The 27258-nt window shown below is 41.0% G+C and overlaps 1 protein-coding gene across 1 annotated transcript in view; it reads left to right on the forward strand.

The window, feature by feature from the left end:
* The first annotated feature begins 394 nt into the window (after positions 1-394).
* Positions 395-27258, forward strand: part of bach2b (BTB and CNC homology 1, basic leucine zipper transcription factor 2b) — a 356916-nt gene continuing 330052 nt past the window's right edge. Inside the window, exon 1 of the mRNA XM_063033290.1 lies at positions 395-811. The gene's annotated coding sequence lies outside the window, so the exon portion shown is untranslated. The remainder of the gene's footprint in view (positions 812-27258) is intronic.

Here is a 27258-nt window from a genome sequence, read left to right on the forward strand (position 1 = left end):
CACCGGGTTCCTCAACCACACTCCACACTCTCGGGACGGAGCGCGCCGCCGTCCACCCCCCGCCCCTCCCGCCCGCGCGACGGAGACCCGTCGCCCGCACATGCGCCGCGGGGCGGGAGAGAGCGGCGACTGATGGAATCCCGTCCGAGCGGAGCGGAATGCGAGCATGCGCGCTTGGAGTTCGGCCGGGGCGTGGGGTGTGTTGGAGGGGGGGAGGGAGGTGATTGGGCAGGGTCCGGCCGTGCCCGCGGAGGCGCGCGCGCGCGCGTGCCCGGCGGTGGTGGGGGTGGTAGGGGGGGGCTAGGTTTTGGCGGCGGCGCGTGCGTCAGAGGGAACGTCAGCGGCCGCTGTGCGAATGTCAACAAAAAAAAATGAGAAGCCAGTGAGAGTGAAGTGAGGGAAGAGGAGGTGAAGGGAGGAGGAGGAGGAGGAGGAGGAGAGGAGGCGGCGCCGCTGCTGCACCGCGCAGGGGAGGGCGGCTTTCGCTGGGCGCGCTGTACACGCGTGCGGGTGGCAGATTTTGCAAAAAAAAGGCGCTTCGGCTCCACGTTGCGGAGAGAGAGAGTCGCCTCGAGTTGGCGCATTGGAAAACATAACTCAGACACGCTGCTCTCCCCCCTCCTCCCCTCATCATCACCACACACACACACACACACACACACACAACTCAAAACAAGCCCGCAGCCACGCCGATTCTGCTCATCTCAGCTCCCTCCCTCCGCCGGTGGCCGGGCTCCTCCGGGCGCACTGAATCATGAGGTGTTTGTTTTGAACTTGGAGCTGCCTTGAACATAGTCGAAAGTTAACCAGGGTAAGGAGGATGCAATCTGCTTATTTATGTTTTTTTTAAAATCCCTTCCGAAAGTGGTGGAGGGGAGGGGGGCGCTTGTGGAAGTGTACATCACCTCCGCGATACAAGTGGCTGTTCCGATGTGATTTGCTGCGGAAAGGCTGGAGGCATTGGCAAGCGTGGCTTTGCTGAATTTTTTTTGGTTGAGTTCGAGCTGTCACGGTGCGGACAGGCTGAGTGGGAACTGGAACTCCGTCCCCGAGCCGAGGCCTTGACCGTGTGCAGCAGCGAAAGAAAGCATTACAGCTTCGCCGCCTCCTAGCCTTGGCATCTCACTCAGCATTCTGACATAATGCATTCAGCATGGACCTGCTTATGTTTTGCATTTTGATAGTTTAACAGCCAGCTGATTGTTGCAAAGACAGCTAAACTGTGTATGAACATGTAAAGGTTTTGCATGTTTATGCATACATAATACGTTTGGAACTGGCAGCAACTGGGGATGGTGTTCACAGTTTCTTTGTGCGGTTTTGAATTGATAACCTGTATGTTTTCATGATTTCTTTCACTGTGGGTGCATGCAACAAATTATGCCCTAAAATGCAGTGGTTGTGACAATGCATGAATGTCTTCGGGAGTCTCGATGCAATGATGATCTTGTTTACTTGAGAAATATTGTCTGTTGCAGCAATCTGATTATATTTGCATACTTTTGAACAAAGTAAAGTCTGTGATTATCAAATCAGTTGAGTTTATGTTATTGTGAGATTGGTCTCGACCGAAAAATGGTAGTCCAGGTAGTGAAGCTAGCATTTTGTCAATGAAAAATTGTAGCGACGAGTACGCGACCGAGTTAATTTCGGAGCCCTCTGGCTAACAGCTTGCGAGCTTTCTATTTTGAAGTTACAACTTGGAGTATCTTGAAAAATGCCGGGGTTTCTCCAGATGCTGTTCGAGGTGGAGCTTGTTTCGCTCCTGAATTCATCAGCTTGGAACAAATGCCGTGGATGTTGTTTTTGCATGTGCTCTTTAACAATGACGAAACCCCAGCCTTAAAGCCGGGGCATTGGTTTAAAGATGAAATTTGCCATATAGACCCTTTATTCCCTCCAGAATATGTCGCAGTTCTTTTGATCAGTATAATAAGGGAGCCTGCAATTCCTGGATTTTTTTTACGACTAGCTGATGTTGAATGCAGTACGGAATTCTGACAAAGGAACGCGCCTTTCGCCGTAGTCTTGTTTATGCACCCTTGTGGAACTAGGGCCACATTGATAAGAAATAGTGATGAGTAAATGACCTGATTGATGCCTGTCATTCTGCCGCTACCTAACTACATTTCAGAAGAGGCTAGTGTTTTTTTTCCGAGGAAAGACGTTTCATGTGTTCTTTTGTATAATTAGGAGGTAGTGAAAGAGTGGTGGGACTTCGGGCAATATTTCGAGTCTGCAGGATTGTTAAAGTCCTAGCTTTCGTGGTCGAGGCTGTGTTCCCAGGGTTGCAGGACAGACCCAGTACGGCCATGTTCTCAGAAACTACTCTCCATCTAAGATAACTAGCAATAATTTGATACAGTTTAAAGATAGAACACTGAGGTAACACACCTAAATGTATATACTATAAGTATAATACCTACTCAAATACACTGCGGAAAAAAAAACTTAACTGATGTTTCGTATCCTACGTCAACATTTCTAAAACGTATCAGTAAAGGAAATTTATACTCCCCACAGGCACATAAAAGATGAGGTAATGTAAATGAATGGCTTTATAGGTCATGTGATCTAAAGCTGAAGATCACCGTCAACCTGCTCCTAAACATTCCCGAACCGTGATGTGAAGATTTAGAACGGGATAACTTACTTTACATGATGTTCTGCCTTAATATTTTGATCCTAAGATATCCATTGATTGACCTCGGTTTAAAAAAAAATAAAATCCAAGGCAAAACGTTAAATAAAAATAATCACATTCTGTTATGTTTCCTAAGGCTAATAGATATTTTAAAAATATCAATCTCAGTTACCTGGAATTTAGTTTATATTACAGAATCTTTAGAAATGATGGGTTCTGACTAATGGCTAGGATTAAATATTTGTAAATCATTACCAGCCATTTTCAAAACTATTGAGCGGCACCACGAGATAGCACTTGCAGTCTGAGTTTATCATTAATACAGCACATAATCTCGGGCAAGATTCTTCAGGAGGATATTCCTGATAATCTCGCCCACTCGCAACCTAGACCTATGTTTCTATTTTGCAAGCAACTTCCGGGGGCTTTAGTACTTACGCTATTCTTCGAAAATATCAGCATTTTTCTTTAACTATATTACCTCTGATTGGCGATGTCAAACAACATGAGCCTCACCACTCTTTCAAAAGCAGAGCTGGGACATAAAATGTCTTTTGGAATTCAAAGGAAAATGTTTCTAATCTTTGATCTTTGTAACGTTTCTACTTCAAAACAAACAAGTTGAAATTTCTAGAAAAAATTGCATTTAACAGGGAAATTCGGGAAGCTTGCGGAATGTAGGTTGGCCATGTAAAATGTCAGACTGCATTTTATGGCAAAAAGTCTATGGTAACCTGAAAGTAAGCTTCTCTTTTTCATGAAGATTTTTTTTTCTTGTGAGAAAATATAGGTTGTGGGATTTGTTATGTTTTGTATATATACAAGATTACTCAAGTATTGAAATATTAAATACACAACAGGATTGCCAGGAGTTACACATCAGCAATGAAAAATCATCAGTTTTTTTCACACACACAATTAACATTAGGATAACCTAAGCGGATAGTTGAAGATCCCTGCATGTTAATAAAAGTAGTAAAATAATAAATGCATGAAATAAAAGACATAGCAACGATAATCAGCTTTCAGTAATTTGGTCCTATCGTTGATTAATTTGTGGCTTTAAAGTAATTACACAAAACCGTAATTAATTGCGGACTGTTGGAGTGCCCGTTACTTGTGCGCTGTGCGGTGATGTGTGTGTGGTGACCGCGCGTCAGCACTTTAAGCAAACCCTGCGCTTCTGTTGCTGACTCACCTGCGTACAAACCAAAACGTGACGCCAGTCCCACCTCCTTTCACCCCACAGCAATGAATCATCGCGACCCACTCGCTGGGCAGCGCGCCGCTCTGATTGACAAACCGATGCCGCCACTTACAGGTGGCAGTCGTCCTCGACTATCCAATCAGCGTGAGCCGGGGCTGACTGATGGGCGGGCAGATGGGACGCTGTTGTGCGGTCATTGTTGGCAGCGCACGGAGCCAGGCATTGCATTGCCCACGGTGACTGCGTGCAGATAGAGAACTTGCCAGCAAAAATAATAAATAAACCCACGGCAGCACAGGACGAAGGAGCTTATTTCTGATTTCCGTCACTGTGTAACCGGTGGATGACTCACCAGCGTTGTTACTGATAACATTGTGATGAAACGCTTGGTCGCATCTCCATCACTTGCTGGTGAGATGTTGGAAAATATTAGAGCAACGTCAATAAACTCAAGCTTCACGTTGACCAGATTAAATCAGCACATAATGTGCGATTTGTGTTAATTTTTTTTCTAGTACCCATAGCCTTGATTTCGTAGTCTGGTTTAAATAAAGCGACAGTATACTTAGCTTCCTTTGTCTCATCTCAAGTAAAATTAAAAAGATTAGTGAAGGAAACATTAAAATATTCAAGCAATACGAAGTTTTAGGATAATTCCTGGAAATTATCTGCTAATCTATTGAATCCCCACGTTAAGTGTCGTACCTTTCCACATTAACTCTTTCTTTCGAAACACGTTTGCTGCCAGTAGGTGACATGCAGAAAAGTGACCGAATATAAACAGAATTTGCTAAGGGCATTCAGACGTCAACTTGTATATTGTGAATTCATCGTTAGAGCCCCGGTCTCTGTGTAAGAACAAAGCTGTGGGTTCAGTGCCAATTTTAGCAATTGACATTCAAGTGCAGCTTGAAGGAGTGTGGTGTTGAAAGCTTCTGTACTTAAGAGGGCTTCCCCTATGCCAGATGAATGTTGCAGGTCCTATGGACTATATTGAAGAATATTTTCCCCAATGTTATAGCCAATACCCATCCCTCAACTATCACTAAAACTGATTGCTGTTTATGCAGCCCTAAATTAGTGCATTTGTTTTCAGGAATATCAATGGAAATACACTTCAAAAGAAGTTCATTCTCTGAAAAAGAAGCTCTGTGTAATACCCCAAGATCTTGAATACTTTGTAGAAATACATTTTAACTCTCCCTTCAGTTTACCAGCTCTTATGGCATTGTCTCCTTGTCCTTCTCTCCTTCAGTGCTTTCCATTATTCTTTTATTTCTTGTTTTGTCTTTGCCTTACACACATTCTCAAAGCTGGCCTGTTCACTCAATCTTGATGAAGGGGCTCGGCCCGAAATGTCGACTGTACTCTTTTCCATAGATGCTGCCTGGCCTGCTGAATACCTCCAGTATTTTGTGTATGTGTTGCTGTTCACTCCTGCATGTGGTTCCCCTTTTAACAGTTTGATGCCCAGTTTTGCCTTTGAAATACATTTGGACATGTTAAGCCTCAAAACATTTCAGGAGTCATCAGGGCCTGAAGATTAATCTTTTGGATATCACCGCAGATAACCTTGGAGGAGGATGTTGCTCATTTTCTTCGGAGACATTACATTAGGTTTAAAACTACAAGAAATGGGAAGAGACTAGATATTTGGAGATAGGAGGAGATTTTAGAGTGATAATTGGGTAGACAAGGTGGAGGTTGATAGGTTCTTGATTAGTCAGGGCATCAAAAGTTATGAGGAGAAGGCAGGAGAATGGGGTCGAGAGGGATCATAAACTAGCCATGATGGAATGGTGGAGCAGATAGGTTGAATGGCCTAATTCGGCTCCATTGTCTTATAGTCTTATGGACTTAATTCCAGCTAGAGTTGGGAATTGTATTTTATTGTGTTTTCTAAGAGTTATTATTGGGTCCATCTTATTGGGTACTTTATAATATATACCTTTCATCGTCCAAGGGGAAGCTCTTCGTAAACACTACTTGATCTTCAATATAAACAAGTTAAGCGTGAGACTTTTTAATTTTCTGCTCTGTACTAAAGTAAACTTGTTAAACATGGAACACAGAACAGCCCAGCACAGTAACATTTGCCTACACATAATCCATAACCCTCAATTCCCATCATGTTCATATGCCTCTCTATATCCCTCTTAAATGCCTCTATCATGTCTGCTTCCACCACCACCTCTGGCAGTGCAGCCACCACTCGGTGTAATAAAATACTTGACTTGCACATTCCTTTAAACTTTTTCCCTCTCATGTTAAAGCAATGCACTATTATTTGATATTTCTCACATGAGAAAAGGACTCTGACTATCTACCATGTTGGCGACTCTCTTAATATTAAAACTATTATCTTCAGCCTTCGATTCTCTGGAGAAAACAATCCAAGGTCACCTAACCTCTCTTTGTAGCTAATAGTCTCCCAATACAGGCAGCACCTGGTGAACCTCTTCTGCACCCTTTCCAAAACCTCCACATCTTTTTTGTAATGGATTAGTCAGGGCATCAGGAATGCACATAATACTCCAAATATGGTCTAACCAAAATTTTATGCAGTTGTAACATGTCTTCTTGGCAGTGCCCTGACTGATGAAGGCAAACATGCAATATGCCTACCCTGACCTTATCTCTTGGTGTTTCCATTTCCAAGCTATGGACTTGGATCCCAAGATTCAGATTCAGTCATTTTTGTCCCTTTTATGATCCATAAAATGGGGCTTTGGAATACTGGAATTAACATTTAATATAAGCAGAAATTTAACTATACAAATAGAAGAAGCAAATAAAAATTGTCAGTATGACCTCTTGGACTTGAATGGAATTTATTAAATATCTTCTTTCCTTTTAACCATAAGACATGGAAGCAGAATTAGGCCACTCAACCCATCGAGCCTGCTCCACCATTCCATCATGGCTGATTTATTATCCCTCTCAACCCTATTCTCCTGCTGTCTCCGCATAACCTTTGATGCTATGACTAACCAAGAATCTATCAATCTCTGCTTTAAATATACTCAATGATTTGGCCTCCACAGATGTCTTTGGCAATGAATTCCATATTCATCACCCTCTAGCTAAAGAAATTCCTTCTCATCTCTGTTCTAAATGAATGTTCTCTATTTTGAGGCTGTACTCTCTGGTCCTAGACTCACCCATTATAGGAAACATCCTCTCCACATCTGCCCTGTCTAAGCCTTTCAATGTTCGATAGGTTTCACTGAGATTCCCCCTCATTCTTCTGAACTCCAGTGAGTACAGGCCCATAGCCATCAAACGCTTCTCATAAGTTAACCATTTCATTCCTGGAATCATTCTCGTGAATGCTCTGGACCCTCTCCAATGCCTGCACGTCTTTTTTTTAGATAAAAGATCAAAACCTACTCACAATATTCCAAGTATGGTTTGATCAATGCCTTATAAAGTCTCAGCATCACATCTTTGCTCTTATATGCTAATCCTCTTACATGCTAGCATTGCATTTACCTTCCTTACCACTGACTCAACATACGAGTAAACCTTTAGGGGATCCTGCACAAGGACTCCAAACTCTATGCACTTCTGATTTTTCTCCACTTCTAGAAAATAAGTCTACTCCTTTATTCCTTCTACCACTGTCACCTCTTTGCCTATTCTTCCAATCTTTCTAAGTCCTTCTGCAGACTTTCTGCTTCCTCGACACTACCTGACTCTCCACCTATCTTTGTATCAAATACATACTTGGCCACAAAGCCATCAATTCCATCATCCAAACTAATGACATATAATGTGAAAGTAAGTTGTTGAAAAACACCATTTGTCACCTGTGGCCAACCAGAATAGGCCCCCTTTATTTTGACTCTTTGCTTCCAACCAATCAGCCAATCCTCTATCCGTGCTAGTATCTTTCCTGTAATACCATGGGCTCTTAAATTAAGCAGCCTCATGTGTGGCACCTTGTCAAAGCCCTTCTGAAAATCAAAGTAAGCAACATCCACAGACTCTCTATGTCTGTTGTTTCCTCAAGGATTTCCAAAAGATTTGTTAAGCAAGATTTCCCTTAAGGAAACCATGCTTACCTGGCCTACTTTATTACATGCCTCCAAGTAACTTAAAACCTCATCCTTAATAATGGGCTTCACTATTTTCCCAACCACTGAAGTCAGGCTAACTGACCTATAATTTCCTTTCTTCTACTTCCCTTCCTTCTTATAAAGGTTGACAATTGCAATTCTTCTGTTCTCTAGAAATGTTCCAGAATCTAGTGATTCTTAAAAGGTAAGTACTAATGCCAGCACAATCTCTTCACCTACCTCTTTTAGAATCCTGGTGTGTAGTCCATTAAGTCCAGGTGAGTCTACTGTCAGACCCGTCAGCTTTCCAAGCACCTTCTCCTTAGTAATAGCAACTATATTCACTTCTTCCCCTAGAATTAATGGCATAATGCTAGTGTCTTCCACGGTGCTGGTTGATACAAAATACCTACTAAGTTCATCTGCCATTTATTTGTCCCCCATTACTATCTCTCCAATATCCACTCTTGCCTTGGTTTTACTCTTTATATATCTATATGTGATGGGATGGCGATATGTGTCTACCAAAGGAGGAATAAGGTACTCCTTCTCTTTGCTGGCCTGCGGGTCACCTTGGGCAATGTGTAACACCTCCTTAGCCCCCACCGATCCAGGTCATGTGAAGACACGGGAGCAGATGGTGGATGGTTGTATGAGCAGTAGCCGCATATCACAGGTCTTGGTTATGTGACCACTGACACTAGGCAGACTATCTCTGAAGAGTAATAATAAAAGCTGGGGTCATCCATCTTGTACAGCAGCCCAGAAGAAGGCAATGGCAAACCACTTCTGTAGAAAAATTTGCCGAGAACGATCATGGTCGTGGAAAAACCATGATTGCCCACGTCATATGGCACGGCACATAACAAGTGAACGATTATCTGAAAGAACGTTTTATATCCTCTTTGATATTTTTGGCTAACTTACCTTTATCTTTCATCTTTTCTCTCCTTATGTGCTTTTTAGTTGCCTTCTGTTGGTTTTTAAAAGCTTCCCAATCCTCTAACTTTCAACTATTTTTTGCTATATTAAATGTTTTTGCTGTTATGCTTAGACTTCCCTTGTCACCCACAGTTGCCCCATCCTCCCTTTAGAATACTTTTTCATCTTTGGCATTTATCTATCCTGTGCCTTCCAAATTACCCTTAGAATCTCCAGCCATTGCTGTTGTGCTGTCATTCCTGATAGTGTACCTTTCCAATCAACTTTGGTCAGCTCCTCTTTTAAAATGAATTCAACTTAATAATTTTTAATTCTTAACATAATGACAGAAGTCGCTTCCTAATGTTGCAGATTGGTAGAGTCCTTTTGCTTAGGATGCCACTCTCATCGTCAGTAAGATTCTTTAATATATACTTTGCATATAAAATGATAGCAGTCACCTTCAGATTCAGTTACAGTCATTGCACAGTTTTTCATGTAGTAACTCTGAAAATAGTAATGGTTGCAATGCAGAACCCCGAAGCACACCTCAGAATTCCGACTGTCAAACGTGGACAAAAAAGATCTGCTTTCTGTTCTTTGACCAATTCGATCTTCAAGGTGTTGATTTCCCTTTAATTTTTTTTGAAACTTTATCAATCTATTCCATTGCTTTTTGAAATTGCATACGTAGAGCAACATCCCTTTCTCCTTATCACACTCCTACTCGTTTTTTTGAAGAGCTCCAATTAAATTTATCAAACGTGACTTGCTTGCTCACAACAGTGAATCTTAATTTCTAAGTGTGTCTTAATAGTTTTCAGTTTATTTAGATTACACAATTGTGAAATGTAATCAAAAATTAACTACAAGTGCTTTAAAGTGCTCTAAGTGTTCTAAAGTCAAATTATTCTGATGGGTTTTAAGGGGTTATCTTGTCATTGACATGAGGGACAAAAGCAGAGATTCAAACATTCAGAGTAGTATTAAACAGGCCAGGGTTCTTTTCACATAAATGGTCTTCCATGTGTTTGATTGTATGGATGTTTTGGGGTCAGAGGGGGGAAGTTAGGGCTTAGGAACAGGGATGTGCGGAGTTAGAGGTCAGTCCAGAGTCTAGGGCTCCATCTGTGCTTTGCATTCAAAGACCACCAACAGTGTAGACAAAGAACATCAGTGGATGGATGTCAGGCCCACAGGTGCCTTGGATGAAGACCACTAACAATGGGGACAAAAAGTATCTGTGCCATGGATGAAGACTAGTGAGGACAAGGGCTGGGGCCCCCACCCCCCAATCAGCAAGTTCCCCGCAGGATCAGCAGGCAGGAGGCACAAGGAATGATCCCCTGAGTACACAAGTCAGGGAGTCCTGGGTTGATACTGAAGGCTAAAGGTTGATTGGAAGTCCACATGCAACGTCCTGAGAGTCTGTGAGTCCACAAAGGAAGTTGAAGGTCTGATGTCTGTGAAACCCTGAGACTAATGGAGACTGGAGGCTCAGGGGTAGCCTGATCTTGAGTTGGAGGACGTCCTGTGTATATGAGTGAGTGGATGGAAGGAAGGGAATGGGCTTGTTTTGCTTTTGTTCTGCTGAATGCGGCCATGAATGTGTGGTGATATTTGTGAGCTGCCCCTGCACATGTTTAGGTTGGTTTGGTTGTTAACGGAAATGACACGTTTCATTGTGTGTTTCGATGTACTTATGGTAAGTAATTGAATCTGAATCCAATCAGATTGATATACAGATTATATTGTCACCTACCGGTATAAACAGAGTAGGAGTCAGAATAAGAAGCTAGAATAAAAATGTGAGGGGAGGGAAGGGGGTACGAGCTGACAGGTGATGGGTATGACTGGGGGGGAGTTGGTGGGAGAGGGCTATGCCCTCCCAGCCTCTTACTTCATTCTGCTCTCCCGCCCACCTGTTCACACCTTGTACTCTTTCCCTTCTCCCCATGTTATTCTGGCAACTGCCTCCTCCCTGAAGAAGGGTCTTAGCTCAAAACATCTACAATTTATTCCCCTCCGTCGATGGTTCCTGACTTGCTGAGTACCTCCAGTATTTTGTGTGTATTGTTCAAGATTTCCAGCATCTGCTGAATCTCTTGTGCTTGTGCCAAAGACATAAACTAGGCATTGGTAAATCCAGCAGTCAGATTAGGAGAAACCATGCTACACAGAGGAGTATGGGGAGGGGTGGTATGCTAGAAGGTGAAATTTATTTGTTTATTTATTTATTTAGTGATACAGTGTGGAGTTGGCCCTTCTGGTCCTTCGAAGAGTGCCGCCCAGCAAACCCCAACAATTCGGATTTAACGCTAACCTAATTACGGGACAATTTACAATGACTAATTAACCTCTCCAGTTCATCTTCGGAGAGTGGAAAGAAACAGGAGTACCTGGGGAAAACTCACGCATCACACAGGAATGATGTACAGACTCCTTACAGAGGACACCGGGATTGAACTCTGAGCTCCAACACCCCAAGCTGTAATAGCGTTGCTCTAACTTTTACGCTCCTGTGGCGTCCTATTTAGTACCACAGGGAGTAATAAAGGGCATAGCAAGAAGTATTTAAAGAGAAACTAGATAAGTGGGGAAGGAATAGAAGAACACCTTGATGTGGTTAGAGGGAGAGGGGTCATTAAGTACATCGTTGCATGGCACTGTGTCCTTTTCTCAGTGATCTCAAGCAAAAGGATAACTAGTTCACAGGGGAACCAACTTTGGTGCCCTTACGAAGCTGGAAGTGGAGGATGTTGAAGTGCATGGCACCTGAATGGCAAGAACTCTGGTAGTGATCCATATTTCTGGCAAGTTTAATGATTACATTGTTCTCAGTATGTAATCTGCTCAACTATTTGCACCGAACAATAAATATCTAAGTTATGAATGACCTCAATGTGTTGGATAGTTTATTAGCATCTAAAAATGGTAGCACCCCATTTTAAGAAATTGCTGCATACAGTATATGCGTTCTTTGTGAATTAAATTTAGGCTCGCCAGGATAGGCTCACCCGCGACATTTTGCCCCTGTAATGCTGCTTACCTTTTCCAGCCAAGTAAGGAACACTTGAAACAATGAAGCTTTATTCTTGTAGGCGGTAATTTTTTCTCAGATGTTTTAAAAGATAAGCTTTTTTTTTCTAAACTTCCTTTTCAGTTCATTTTTTTTCAGGCTTACACAATCTTTCATTCTCTTTCTTCAGAGCTATTCAGTACCTGGTTTTACATGAATTCTTACTATTTTGTTCACCATTTATTTTTGTTCATTAGAATCTTTAAATCTCTTTGGTTAATGAGGCAGATGATTTGGTCCCTGTTTCACCCATGACCCAGATACACTGTTGAAGTTGTGGCACCACTGTCAACTTGCACTTGAAATAATTTGTGATGCAAAATTATTCAAGCTCAAAGTTGAGAGAAAATGTGTGTAATGGTGTAAGCTAAGAGATACCTCAGTCCTCATATTCATGGTCCGAGTTTCACATTCGAGCAAATACAATTTTAAGTGGAGTCCTTCAAGCCCAAGATTGGAAACCCATATTCCTAACTGCGATCAGGAATGCTGTTGATTGTGTTTTTAAAAAAAAATTTACATGATGGTAGTGATGGAAATAAGAGAGAACACCTTTTTGGAAAATAGAAGCCTTGAATTATATTTCTGGACAAATCTGTCCAGAAGTGGGAGCCTGGCTAAAAGTAATTAGTATATTTATTTAAATATTGCATTGTGAACTGTTCAATTCTAGTCAGTATAAAAGACCTTCCAAAATATACTAGCAGATATTTTGATTTGACAAAGAAATAAGTTAACCAGCTTCTCTTTCTGCAAGCCAAACATTTCATTTGAGCTTATCTCGTCCGTTTTGCATTTATGCATTTGTAGTGGTATTCTGTATCCTGAATACATTGAAATATCAGTTGTCATTTTTTTTTCAAAACATTGTTTGTTATCTGAACATTGCATTCAGTGAAGTGAATAAATTCAATTTTGCTGGGGAAGCTGCAGCTGTTTTCTGAGAAATTAAAGTGTGTGTGGGAAAGCCAGGTTCAGTCAACTTGTCTAAACAGCGAAGATCACAAGACTGAATTGCAGTCATGCCTCTGGTGACACTGATATTTATTGCCACTCATTGGCTATAGATGCTTTTGTAGAGAAATTTAAAGCAGTTTCCTTTTATTATTGTGGGCATCACTGAGTCGTGGCTGAAAGAAGGCCATAGTTGGGAACTTAATATGAAAGGATATACTTTGTATCACAAGGACAGATGGGAAGACATAGGTGGTGGTGTGGCTGTGTTGCTAAGAGATGGAATTACATCTTTAGAAAGAGGTTACATAGGATTAGAGAATGTTGAATCTTTGTGGGTGGAGATAAGAAACTGCAAGGGTTAAAAAAAATTTATGAGAATCATATATAGGCCTCCAAATAGTAGCCAAGATGTGGGGTTGAGATTGCAAAGGGAGTTGGAAAGAGCTTGTAATAAGGGTAATGCCACAATTGTAGTGGGGGACTTCAATATGCAGGTGAATTGGGAAAGTCAGGTTGGTGTCAGATCACAAGAGAGGGACTTTGTTGAATGCCTGCAAGATGGCTTTTTAGAGCAGATTGTGCTTGAGCCTACTCGGGGAAAGGTCATTGTAGATTGGTCGTTGTGTAATAATCCAGGTTTTATTAGGGAGCTTGAGGTGAGGGAACCCTTAGGAGACATTAATCATAATGTGATTGAATTCAGACTGCAATTTGAAGAAAAAGTCACATTTATCAGTATCACAATGGAATATAGGGAATTACAAAGGCATGAGAGAGGAGCTTGCCCAGGTGGATTGGAGGAGGATACTGGCAGGGATGACGGCAGAGCAGAGAATGCTGAAGTTTCTAGGAATAGTTCATAAGGCGCAAGATAGATATGTCCCACAGAAGAAGTTGATCTCAAATGGCAAGGATAGGCAAATGCAGCTGACAAGGGAAGTTAAGGACTGCATAAAAGCCAAGGAAAGGGCAAATAATGTAGCAAAAGTGAATTAGAAGTTGGATGATTGGGAAGATTTTAAAATCCGCTAAAAAAACCATGAGAAAGGAAAAGATTAAATATGAGGGCAAACTAGCCAGTCATATAAAGCAGCATACTAAAAGTATTTTCAGCTGTATAAAAAGTAAAAGGGAGGCGAGAGTTGATATTGGACCACTGGAAAATGATGCTGGTGAGATAATAATGGGGGACAAAAAAATGGCAGATGCACTTAATAAGTACTTTGCCTCAGTCTTCACAGTGGAAGACACTTGCAGTGTGCCAGAGGTCTGTGAGTGTCAGGGAGCGGGAATGAGTGCCATTTATTACAAAGGAAAAAGGACGAGGCATACTCAAAGGTCTTAAGGTGGATAAGTCACCTGGCCCAGATGGACTACACCCCAGAGTTCTGAAAGATGTTGCTGAAAAGATAGCAGATGCATTAGTTATGATCTTATAAGAATCACTTGATTCTGGCATGGTTCTGGAGGACTGGAAAATTGCAAATGCCACTTCACTCTTTAAGAAGGGACGAAGGCAAAAGAAAGGAAGTTATAGGCTAGTTAGCCTAACCTCAGTGGTTAGGAAACTGTTGGAGTTCATTATGCAGGGGTACTTGGAGACTAATGATAAAATAAGGCAAAGTTGGCATGGTTTCTGTAAAGGGAAATCTTGACTGACAAATCTGTTAGAGTTCTTCGAGGAAGTAGCAAGCAGGGTGGACAAAGGAGAGGTAGTGGATGTCATTTATTTGGATTTTCAGAAGGCATTTGATAGAGTGCCACACATGAGGCTGCTTAACAAGATAAAATCTTATGGTGTTACGGGAAAGCTATTGACATGGATAGTGGAATGGTTGACAGGCAGGAGGCAATGAGTGGGAATAAAGGGGGCTTTTTCTGGTTGGCTGTCAGTGACATGGTATTCTTAAGGGGTCAGTAATGGGACCACTACTTTTCACATTGTCAACAATTTAGATGGCTTTGTGGCAAAGTTTGCAGATGGTACAAAGATAGGTGGAGGGGTAGGTAGTGCTGAGAAAACACTGTGATTGCAGAAGGACTTAGACACATTCGAAGAATGGGCAAAAAAGTGAGAGATGGAATACAGACAAGAGAAAATCTGCAGATGCTGGAAATCTGAGCAACACACCCAAAATGCTGGAAGAACTCAGCAAGCCAGGCGACATCTAGGAAAAGAGTACAGTCAGCATTTTGGGTTGAAATTAAAAAATCCACTTGGGATTTATGCTTTCTTTTGATAATGTTTTACAGGATTCCAGTACACTGGAATGTAAGAAACAGGAGCAGGAGTGGGCTACGTGAGCCCTTACAGTCTGTTCTGCCTTTCCATAAGATCATAAGTGATACCATGCCTTTGCAAATTTAACTTTTCAATTCCCATTTCTACTGATACCTTCAGTATTTGAGAAATTTATCCGTCCCTGTCTTGAATATACACAATGTCTGAAATCTTATCTGTCATTATCTATCAGTGTCCAGAAATCTATCAGCTTTAGCCTTGAATACACTCCAGTGTGTGAACATTCACAATTCAGTGAGATAGGGAATTAACCAAAAACATCCTTCTTAGTCATAAACACATGTTGTCCTGATGAAATGTCTTGGCCCGAAATGCCAGCTGTTCATTTCTGTTCATAGATACTGCCTTACCTGCTGCATTCCTCCAACATTTTGTGTGGTCACACGTCTCTGATCCTATATCCTGAGGCGTTGTGCTGTAGTTCTAGACACCACTGATAGAGGTAACAACTTCTCACCGTCTACCAGCTCAACCTTAAAATCTTGCATCTCAATGAGATCACCACTAATTTCTCTAATTCAAGATTCAAGATTGTTTAATGTAATTTCCTATACACAACATTGCATAACTGTACAAGGTATTTAACCATCTTTCCTCTTGGATGCTCCCCTCAATCCAGGAATAGGTTGTGTAAGTAATTCTAATACTGGGCTGTTATAGCAGGTAATTAGCCAAAACTGCAAGTCACAAAGTGCCAAATAAAATTTCAGTCTTCAGAGAGAATTTGAATACCTAGTAATAGATTGTCAGGCACTGAATAACAGTTCAGTACTTACGATTTAGTTAATGTGTGTGTGTGTGTGTGTGTGTGTGTGTGTGTATATATATATATATAGGAGTTAGAGTGTAGTACACTTATGCTACCATATAGGCATGCATTATCAACAAAGGTACGTGGGTAATTTTCGAGGCAATATTTCTTTCATCCTCCACTTATGAAACCTAGCAGATGTGTTAAGTGATTAACACCTCTAATACCTGCGTGTTGTGACATAGCGTATTGGTGTGTGGTTGTTGATCTATTTTGCAGACTTGCTTTTCAGAAACTTGCTTACGTCATCTGTTTTTGTTTGAAAGTCTCTATTCATACAGACAAAATTGCCTAATATCGATAAAAAATGTACAGGCTTGTTTATTGTTCAATAAAGGTTATTTTTTCTCACATTCTCACAGCATGCCTTAATTAAATAACCTTTTGATCTGAGCTCAATTTAGCAATTAAATGCCTGAAACTATGCCATCTTTGTAAAATAATGCAAATAATCTTTTGGGAGATTAATGGTGTTATATTTATTAACTGGTATTGTACGTGCAATTTTGAAAAGTTGTATGTAAAAAGAGGAAAATTTTGAAAAGTCTCAGTTGATACGTCATGAACTTGAAATGGTATCTCTGGTTCTCTCCCTGCGGATGCTGTCTGGTATTTTCTGTGTTTATTTCAGATTACAAAAGCTTTGATATTTTGCTTTTCTATTAAATTCTTCATGTTTAGGCAGGATGGAGTTGGAAGTTATGGAGTTGAACTTATTTTTAGGCTTTTCCTGTACCTAGTTTTGTTGTCAATTTGAATCAGACTGGGAACTACAATTGTGCAGATGATTCAAAGTTCAGAATTTGCAAATGTACATTCAGGTACCTAATAAAGTGGCCACTGAGTGTGTGTTCATGGTCTTCTGCTTCTATGGTCCATCCATTTTAAGGTTCGATGTTTATGTGTTTAGAGATGCTGTTCTCCACACCACTGTTATAGCACATGGTTATTTGAGTTACTGTCACCTTGAACCAGTCTGGCCATTCTCCTCTGAACTTTCTCATTAACAAGGCATTTTCACCCACAGAACTGCCTACTCACAGAATCCTTTTTTGTTTTTTGAACCATTCTCTGTAAACTCTAGAGATGTGTGTGAAAATTGCAGGAAATCAGCAGTTTCTGAAATACTCAAACCATCCCGTTTGGCACCTAGAATCATTCCATAGTCATAGTTGCTTATGTCATATTTCTTTCCAATTTTGATGTTTGGTCTGAACAACCACTGAATCTCTTGACCATGTTTGCATGTTTTTATTCATTGAGTTACTGCCACATGATTGGCCGATTAGATATTTACACATTTATAATACATTCCAGCCACTGAGTGTATATGTTCATAGATAATAAATTTATTTGATCGATGAAAAGCTTGGAGATGGGAAACAGAAAGTAATGCATAATAGTAATAATGTAATTGGAGTGGAATGATAAAGCATATGCAAAATATCAGCCATAATATTATTCAATGGCTGTATGGTGAACTATTGGTTCTAGTTCTTGCAGTTATCCATTCTGTCAGAACTCCAGAATGCTCGTATATTAAGTGGAAATGGATCCAGATCTGTGATGTTCTGGGAACAACAATTGCTGATCTTGATTATAATAAGGTGTTAAAAGGAACCAAGGCATTTTGCTGAGATTTTTCAGGGACAGTGCATAAAGCAAAGGTTTTCTACCTCATTTTCCAATCTTTAGTTCAAATGTGATACTGGTAAAAATCTAGGAAATGGAACATCTCACCATAGAAACTCAAATAAAACTGAAATAAATTTTTCTGAAAGCTATAAAGGTAATTTTTAGAACAGTGAGATTGTACATTTTATGTCTCTAGGCTGACGTTACTTGAATTAATTTCTCTGGATCTCTTTTGAATGCTCCTGTTTCTATGACTTAAATTTGTGAAACGCACTTTCAACGTAATCCTCTGCACCAGTTGGAATCACTCTACATGTGTCAGCTATATCTAAGATACATTTTGTTGCTTTATTGTAAAATAATAAAAAATTCCATTCATTCCTAAATCTTGTCCCCAAAATTAAAATATTTGCTTCCATCTGTACAAACAAAATCCATTACATCTTGTATATCCTTGGGAACTTGAAATCAACAACTGCCCCTGCAGATTTATGCTGAGGTAGGGATTTTGAATTAAAGAAGATATAGGTATGAATTTTGCAGTCTCTGGCAAAGTGATAGCACTTGTAACTTACAGCAAAGAATGTTTTACATAGATCCAATGAGTAGTATTGCATGCCTTTTACCTTTTTTGGTTTGAGGTAAAGCATTATGTCAGTCTGATCCCTGGAGTCCAGCACCAGTCATGATACAAATCAGGCTTGGCTATCGATTGTGTAGGAGCCATGTATCTGTTTTCTATGTGCAATGTATTCAGTATTGCACCTTTATTATGTTTATTATGGTAGCTAATCATTTGGGGGGGGTGCATTGTGTAGTGAGGAGAATAAGTCGAGTGTCATATCTTTTGTTGACTGCTTAACTTAGCTAAATTAAACTGAATATTGTTAGTTTTAGTTTCATTTCATCAATTCAAGATTGTATGTTTTGCTAGATGCTAATAGGGATCGAATACATTTCTTCGTCTTTTTAGAATCTTGTTATTGGATTGATCAGAAGGCACGTTGTACAGGATAACAACCCTTGTGAGATCTCCAGCAGCGACGTTGGTTTGTTCAAGTTTCTGCTACAGATTGTATTAAATAATGTCAACAGATGGCATCTCAGGTGGTAAAATTACAAAAGTCTGGCAGGTTATGAAGTAAAAATTGGCAGGTGCGCATGAGATTAAAGTAGAAATTGGAATATCATAAATCAATTAAAATATTTTCTTAATTTAAGAAGTGCTGAATTTTGAAACAGTTATTGGAGGAATTGACACCCTCCAAAGAAGTGTTTCTTAAGGGGAGAAAATATGTTGCGTTTCTAAAATATCACTTAGACCAATTACTATAAAGCATAGTATTTCCAGGGAAGTTTCTAACAGGAGTGTATTGTAAATATCTGAATTTCTTGTCAGTTCACTGATTTCTGTTGATATCCAAGGAGAAAGTTGCAAAATAGCACACCCTTTGGACTTGCGTCAGTGAGGATAATTCCACTTTCCTGTATTGGATTGCATGTGTGCATATTCCAGAAGTTGGTACCAGATTCTCTCTATTATGATGGTGAACACTGAGAGCTTCATTGTTATTTTAAGGGTTCTATGTATTCTAAGCAATTTGTGTCCTTAAAGTGATATATAACTTTTCACATTCTGAACGGAATCATTAGTTTGGTGTCTTTATCAGGCACTAACTGTCTGTTAAAATTATCTAATAGACATAGAAATGTTCAGTTTAGATACTGTTACACTTAGTAAGAAAATTTAACCAAATTTGTATTACTGACTTAGAGTTCAGTTGTGAAATTTGTGCACACTCTTTCCTGATCATTAAAGGCTGGGGAATTGTATTGTGTCCATATCATGGTGTCACCGATTAGCTAATGCACATAAGAGACTCCTCGGGAATGCACTGGTATGAGCACAATTAAAGCATTCCCGCGCTGAATACTGTCTGGGACACTCAGTCGTAGAGAGGTACCTTATAACCCATATCGTGGATCAGCAGCTGAATGCAAAGGAGGTCCATAAGTAAAACTTGGCTCATTTGCAATGTAACTTTTAAGAGCTCATATTGTATTTCTTTCCAACAAAATTGAGGCCTCTAATTTAGACCTAGGCTAATGCAGTTTTTATTGGCAGCAAGGATGAAGGGAAGTTAGCACAGTGGGAAAAAAAGAAAACATTAATTAATTAATTAATTGAGATGCAGTGTGGAATATGCCCATCCAGCCCTTCAAGCCGCACCACCCAGCAACCCCTGATTTAACCCTAGCCTAATGATGGGACAGTTTATAATGACCAATTAACTCACCAACCAGTATGTCTTTGTACCGTGGAAGGAAACCAGAGCACTGAGAGGAGACCCACGTGGTCACAGGGAGAACATACAAACTCCTTACAGGTAGCAATGGGAATTGAACCTGGGTCATCATACTGTAAAGCGTTGTGCTAACAACTACCCTACTGTACAATGGGACTGAAAGGCAGATATTCCCAGGGTTCTAGGACATATCCCGTAGATTGGAAAGCAAAATATGTAAATAACTATTTAAGGCAGGAGAGTGAAGAAGTAGTTAGTCTGTCATCAGTTGGAAAGAAAATGCTGGAATGTATTATAAATGAAGTTAACAAGGCAAAGTAATAATAAGATTAGATAGAGCCAGTATGAACTTATGAAAGGGAAATTATGCTTGACCAATTTGTTAAAATTAGTAGAATGGAGAAGGATAAGCTAGTTGGTGAGGTTAATTGGAGTTTCAAAAGAGGTTATCAAATAAAATTAAAGTGTATTGCATATCCTGACATGAATTGGCTATTTATTAATAGACAGTACACAGAGAATAGAAGTAAACAGGTCATTTTTAGCTTGAAAGGCTATGACAATACAATAGAGATCTGTGCTGGGGCCCCAGCTACTCTCAATCTCTTATCATTGATTTGGACAACAGACCAAGTGTAATAAATCCACGTTTGCTGGCAGTAGAAGCTGGAGTTGCAGTGTTGGCTGCAAGGAGAACACAGATAGGCAAAGTGAATTAGCAAGACTTGGCAGGTGGAATGAGATATGGTAAAAATATGAGATCATCTCTAGTAGAAAAGAACATTCTTTGTGTGAGGTTGAAAGGTGTTGGTCTTCAATGGAACTTGGAGATTTTTGTACTTGAAATGCTGAAAGTTTACATGCAAGTTGAGTAAGTGGTATGCTTTCTATGTTGTAAGGGTGATTTGAGCTCAAGTCTTGCTCTGTATAGGCACCTAATGAGACTGCTCCTGAAGTATTCTGTAAAGGGATTCATCAAAGGTTCACCAGATTTGGTAGGCTGTTTGTATACATGCAATACATAGAATACGTAGACTGGGTCTATACAGTCACGATTTTAGAAGAATGGGAAGTGATCTCATTCTGAATTAGCCTATCACAGTAGATGCATGGATGATGTTACCCCTGCTTCATACGTCTAGAACCAGACGTCATAGTGTCCAAAACAACACAGAGTAGGGATGAGAATAGGATGTTTCTAGGGAATTCTCTGTCCAAGAAGGTTGTGGAAGTTCAGTCGGTGAATATACTCAAGGTTAAAAAAAATCAGTAAATGTTTTGTTATAAAGTGAATGGCTTTGGTGCGGGAAAACGGACTGAGATAAAATAGTAGTCACGACCTAGTGGAATAGTGAGTAAGCATAATGACTGAATGGCCAGGTACTGTTCTATATCATATGTCCTTAAGACATTATAACAAGAAGCATGCTGTATTTCACTCACTTTGTGTTGAATATTTAAATAAGGTACGCTGTCTGTTAAGTTTATTTTTCTAATCCTGTGATGAAGTAAGAGTGATCATAAATTGGACAACCACAAATTTCAATATCAATCATATTCCTGTAAAGATAACCACGAAACAAGTAACTCTGCTGCTTTTATCTTTTCCCCTTAATATCTAAATGGTGCTAGAATGCGACCGCAAACCCCTAAAGGCTTCTCTGAAGTATTCAAATATGAACATTTGCTGGACATTAATTCATCTCATTTCTGGGAACTGATTTGTTTTGCAGAATGCTTATTGTTTCTGTGATTGAAAACTTACAAAGGGTGAGATGACTTTTCTGGGAGGACTGACTTCAGTTTAATTTTCCTACAAACATAGTAAAATGAAAGGTAGACACGAGGAAATCTGCAGATGCTAGAAATTCAAGCAACACACACAAAAAATGATTCACAGGTGAAGTGTCGCCTCACCTGGAAGGACTGTCTGGGGCCCTGAATGGTGGTGAGGGAGGAAGTGTAAGGGCGTGTGTCGCACTTGTTTCGCTTACATGATTAAGTGCTGGGAGGGAGATCGGTGGGAAGGGATGGAGGGACGAATGGACAAGGGAGTCGCGTAGGGACCGTTCCCTGCGGAAAGTGGGGGGGGGGAGGGAAAGATGTGCTTAGTGGTGGGATCCCGTTGAAGGTGGCGGAAGTTACGGAAAATTTTATTTTGGACCCGGAGGCTGGTGGGGTGGTAGGTAAAGACAAGGGGAACCCTATTCCTAGTGGGGTGGCGGGAGGATGGGGTGAGATCAGATGTGCGTGAAATGGGAGAGATGCGTTTGAAAGCAGAGTTGATGGTGGAGGAAGGGAAGCCTCTTTTTTTAAAAAAGGAAGACATCTCCTTCATCGTGGAATGAAAAGCCTCATCCTGAGAGTAGATGTGGCGGAGACGGAGGAATTGCAAGAAGGGGATGGCATTTTTGCTGTAGGGTTCGGTCCCTACGTGACTCCCTTGTCCATTCGTCCGCCCCATCCCTTCCCACCGATCTCCCTCCTGGCACTTATCCTTGTAAGCGGAACAAGTGCTACACATGCCCTTACACTTCCTTCCTCACCACCATTCAGGGCCCCAGACAGTCCTTCCAGGTGAGGCGACACTTCACCTGTGAGTCGGCTGGGGTGATATACGGTGTCCAGTTCTCCCGGTGCGGCCTTCTATATATTGGCGAGACCCGACGCAGACTGGGAGACCATTTCCTTGAACACCTACGCTCTGTCCGCCAGAGAATGCAAGATCTCCCAGTGGCCATACATTTTAATTCCACGTCCCATTCCCATTTTGATATGTCTATCCACAGCCTCCTCTACTGTCAAGATGAAGCCACACTCAGGTTGGAGGAACAACACCTTATATTCCGTCTGGGTAGCCTCCAGCCTGATGGCATGAATATTGACTTTTCTAACTTCCGTTAAGGCCCCTCCTCCCCTTCACACCCCAGCCTTTACTTTTTAATTTTATATATCCCCCCCCCACGCCTTTTTTCCCTCTCTCTTTTTTTTCTCCCTCTGTCCCTCTCACTATAACTCTTTGTCTGCTCTCCACCCTCCGGGCTCCCCTCCCCACTTCTCTCTCTCCCCAGGCTTCCTGTCCCATGATCCTCTCCCTTCTCCAGTCTGGTATCCCTTTTGCTAATCAACTTTCCAGCTGTTAGATCCGCCCCTCCCCTCCTGTCTTCTCCTATCATTTCAGATCTCCCCCTCTCCCTCCTACTTTCAAATCTCTTACTGTCTCTTCTTTCAGTTAGTCCTGACGAAGGGTTCTGGCCCGAAACGTCGACTGTACCTCCTCCTATAGATGCTGCCTGGCCTACTGAGTTCCACCAGCTTTTTTTGTGTGTAAAATGAAAGGTGTTCACAGTTCACACATTATGGCGATCAAAATTAAATAGAAGTTGTCTGTCTTTTTTATTGTAAAAGTATTTGGTGATTTTTATCCATTCTGTGAGTTGAGACAGGTCACTTCCCACATCCTGTCTCTTACAGATACGAAAGCAAAAATAAAAGAATTCTCAATGGGTCAGGCAGCATCTGTGAAGTGAAGCACATTAGCGATTTGGATAAATGACCTTTTATCAAAACCAGTGTTTATGCAAGTATTGTTTTGTGAGCTTACATTGGCTTTCCATAAATAAACATTTAACTCGTCCTTATTTACATTTACTTCCAGTCTCATCCTACACTATGTCTGGAAATACCAGGAGTCAGTCCGACATACTAATGACACTTTTCACCCCTTCTGACTGCTTACTTGGTATCTTCTTCTTTCAGTGTCAGCTAAAGCTCAGTTGACAGCATTAATGTCTATGAAACAAAAACTCCAAGTTTAAGCCCCACCTCAGTGGTTAGGCAAGTTGTTAAGTTGATGCCTGTATGTTTTCTTTGGAAGATATGAAAGATTACACGCTTTTATTGCAAAGGAGAAGTGGGGAATTATCCCCAATAGCCTAACTAATTTTTATCCCTCAGTCACAACATATCTGAAATAGGTTATTTGATTGTTATCACAATGAAATTTGTGTTTGCCACATTGTCATTTTCTACATTATAGTAGTACTTCTAATTCAAAAATATTTGATTTTCTCTGAAGCATGTTAGTGTATTCTGACATGAATGTGAAAAGTGTTATACAAACATAAGTTTTCGGTTGTTTCTAGAGTGCTCTACCTGAACTCCAGATTCTGTTTCCCTTTCATTCGTCTTCTATGCATTGTGTCAAATGAATGAAAAAGAAAATTATTTTGAATTAGGTATTTTATTTATTCCAGATCTTAATTCAATGCAGTTTAGATGTAGAACAAAATACCTTCATTGTACAGGTATCCCCCGCTGTACGAAAGTTCGCTTTACGCCACTTGGCTTTTACGAAAGACCTACATTAGTACCTGTTTTCGCTAACCAAAAGGAATCCGAAGAGGATTTTCGCTTTTACGAGAAAAGGCGAAAAGTGAAAATAGCGTTCAGCGTTCGTTTTGCAGCGAGCCATTATTGAGGCAAGCGCACACCCCAAGCAACGCTGCCAAGCTCCTTCCCCGGGAACTACACTCAGCATCCAGCCGCCATAGCTTAGAAACGTGTCTGTGAGCATCTGTGCTTTATCTTGATTTATTTTGTGCATCCGTTAGCAAGCTGTGTGCTACAGTATCAGAAAAGCCTAAGATAGCTTGTAAGGGTGTTACGCTTAGAGTAAAACTGGACATAATTAAGCATTTCGATTGTGGTGAATGAAATAAAGACATTGTGCATACGTTGAACTTGCCGGCGTCCACCATTCGTACTATTTACACGTATAGAGAAAGAATCTTGAAAGCTGCCAGTGTTACTATTGGTTCTGCTAGTAGCAAAGTGGTCTCTTTTAGTTGGCATCCAGTAATGGATAAAATGGAAAGTCTATTGCTTGAGTGGATTGATGGGTGTACAAAGCGTGGTGTTCCGTTGTTACCTTATACTTAAGGAGAAATCAGTCAGTCTTTTTAATAAGCTGAAACAGCAAGCATTGGACGATGGTGATGAAATTGTTGCGAAAGTAGAAGTTAAAGGTAGTCATGGGTGGTTTGATCGGTTTTTGAGGTGGCGCAGCTTCATAGTTTAACGCTTGCTGGGAAGAGTGCTTCCGCTGATACTGAAGCTGCCGAAAAGTTCCCAGCAGAACTGAAGAAAATAATTACAGAAGGTGGCTATTCGTATAAACAAGTGCTTAACTGTGATGAAACTGCAATTTACAGGAAAAAAATTGCCGAGCAAGACATTTATTTTGATAGGAGAAAAGCAGGCTAAGGGACACAAGGCATCGAAGGACAGGTTTACCCTAATGCCTATTATTAACACCACTGGTGGTGCTGTCCTTAAGCCTCTACTGGTGTACCATTCAGAAAATCCGAGGGCACTTAAAGGCATTGATAAGAATACACTTCCTGCTGTGTTTCGTTCACATCCAAGCAGTTGGAATACCCAAGTGACTTTTTCTGAGTACATGAGTGGATACGTTAGTCCTTTTGTTGAAAAATACTGTAGAGAAAATAACCTCGATAATAGGTGTCTTGTGATTGTCGATAATTGTGCTGCTCATCCACCTGGCATTACCGAGTATGGCGGTAACATTCGTGTTGTGTTCTTACCGCCGAATACGACATCGTTGCTGCAGCCGTGTGACCAAAGCCTAATAGCCACAATTAAGGCTTGCTATATGCAAAATGTGGTGTGTTTTATTGTAAGTACCGTTGACAGAGAGGGCAACTCCGAAGCATGTTTGCGAGAGATCTGGAGAGACTACAGTATAAAATTGGCGACCGCCAACCTTGGAGATGCTCCCAATAGGCTAACAGTCTCGATAAGAAATGGCGTTTGGAGGAAACTGTGTCCCGAAGCAGTGAACGATTTTAAAGGCTTTGAACCAACAACAATAAATACGGCAATAGTGACTTTGGCTAAGGAGGCTGGGTTTGTGGAAGTTGACGAAGATGAAGTTGATGTTGAAGAGGCTTTAGCATCCCATGACCAAGAACTGACAGGTGAAGAGCTGATGCTGTGATCGATGTGGAAGGCTTGAAATACGGCAGTATGCTTGACTGTTTAGCCTCATGCATTTTTCTATCAAACAGTTCTTTGTAAGCATTCAAAACATCCAGCAAACCTGCCCTAAACCTACGTGCCCTTTCAAAATTAAAGTCATACTTTTCTGCAATCATTGCAGCACTGTCAATCTTAGCAAAAATCTCATGCAAGTGCTTCACCTTCAGTTCCTGGACGACTTCACTTTCAGGCCATTCGCTATTGCGTTCAGTTTCAATTCGTATCCCTTCCTCTTGCGATTCTCGACCTTTGACATCAAGGCAATAGGCATAGAAGAAGGTGTTGACGTTAGTGACCTGCCTGCCCTGATGGATTCAGATGATGATGAGATGTTAATAGATGACACTCTTCCTCTCTCTCCTACACCCCAGTCTCCTGCACCTCCCACCACCTCAACCTCTGACGACTCAGCCTAACACACCATCATCAGTGTGCTCGCCGTATTCCCGATTCTGGTAAGTGGAACTACACTATACTTATGTTATTTCTACTTTATATAGGCTGTGTATTTATCATATCATTCCCGCTTTTACTATATGTTAGTGTTCTTTTGGGTTTGATGTGTTATTTGGTATGATTTGGTAGGTAATTTTTCGGGTCTGGGAACACTCAAAAATTTTTCCCGTATAAATTAATGGTAATTGCTTCTTTGCTTTACGCCATTTCAGCTTAGAAAAGGTTTCATAGGAAGGCTGTACTTTCGGGTAGTGGGGGAAACCTGTACCTTGGTTCCGGTCGGGTTGGTTCCTTTCATATTTTTCCATTTCAGCCTCAGTGAGATTGCTGATTTCAAGAAACTTCGAATATACTTGTCCGGATGCTCAAGTCCACCCTAACCAGCAAACCGAGGAGAATAGAACATAGAAATCTACATGTTGTGTTGAACATGTATCCTACTCTAGAAACTGCCTATAATTACCCTACTGCATAGCCCTCTATTTTTCTAAACTCCATGTACCTGTCTAGGAGTCTCTTAAAAGACCCTATTGTATCCGCCTCCACCACCATTACCGACTGTGCATTCCACGCACCTACCACTCTCTGTGTGAAAAAACTACAACTGACATCGCCTCTGTACCTACTTCCAAGCACCTTAAAATTATGTCCCCTCGTGTTAGCCATTCCAGCCCTGAGAAAAAGCCTCTGGCTATCCACACGTCAATGCCTCTCATCATATAATACACCTCTATCAGGTCACTTCTCTTCCTCTGTCACTTCAAGGAGAAAAGGCCAAGTTCACTCAACCTATTCTACTAAGACATGCTCCCCAGTCCTGGC

Source organism: Mobula hypostoma, chromosome 2 (assembly GCF_963921235.1).
Source record: "Mobula hypostoma chromosome 2, sMobHyp1.1, whole genome shotgun sequence".
Classification (NCBI taxonomy): domain Eukaryota; kingdom Metazoa; phylum Chordata; class Chondrichthyes; order Myliobatiformes; family Myliobatidae; genus Mobula; species Mobula hypostoma.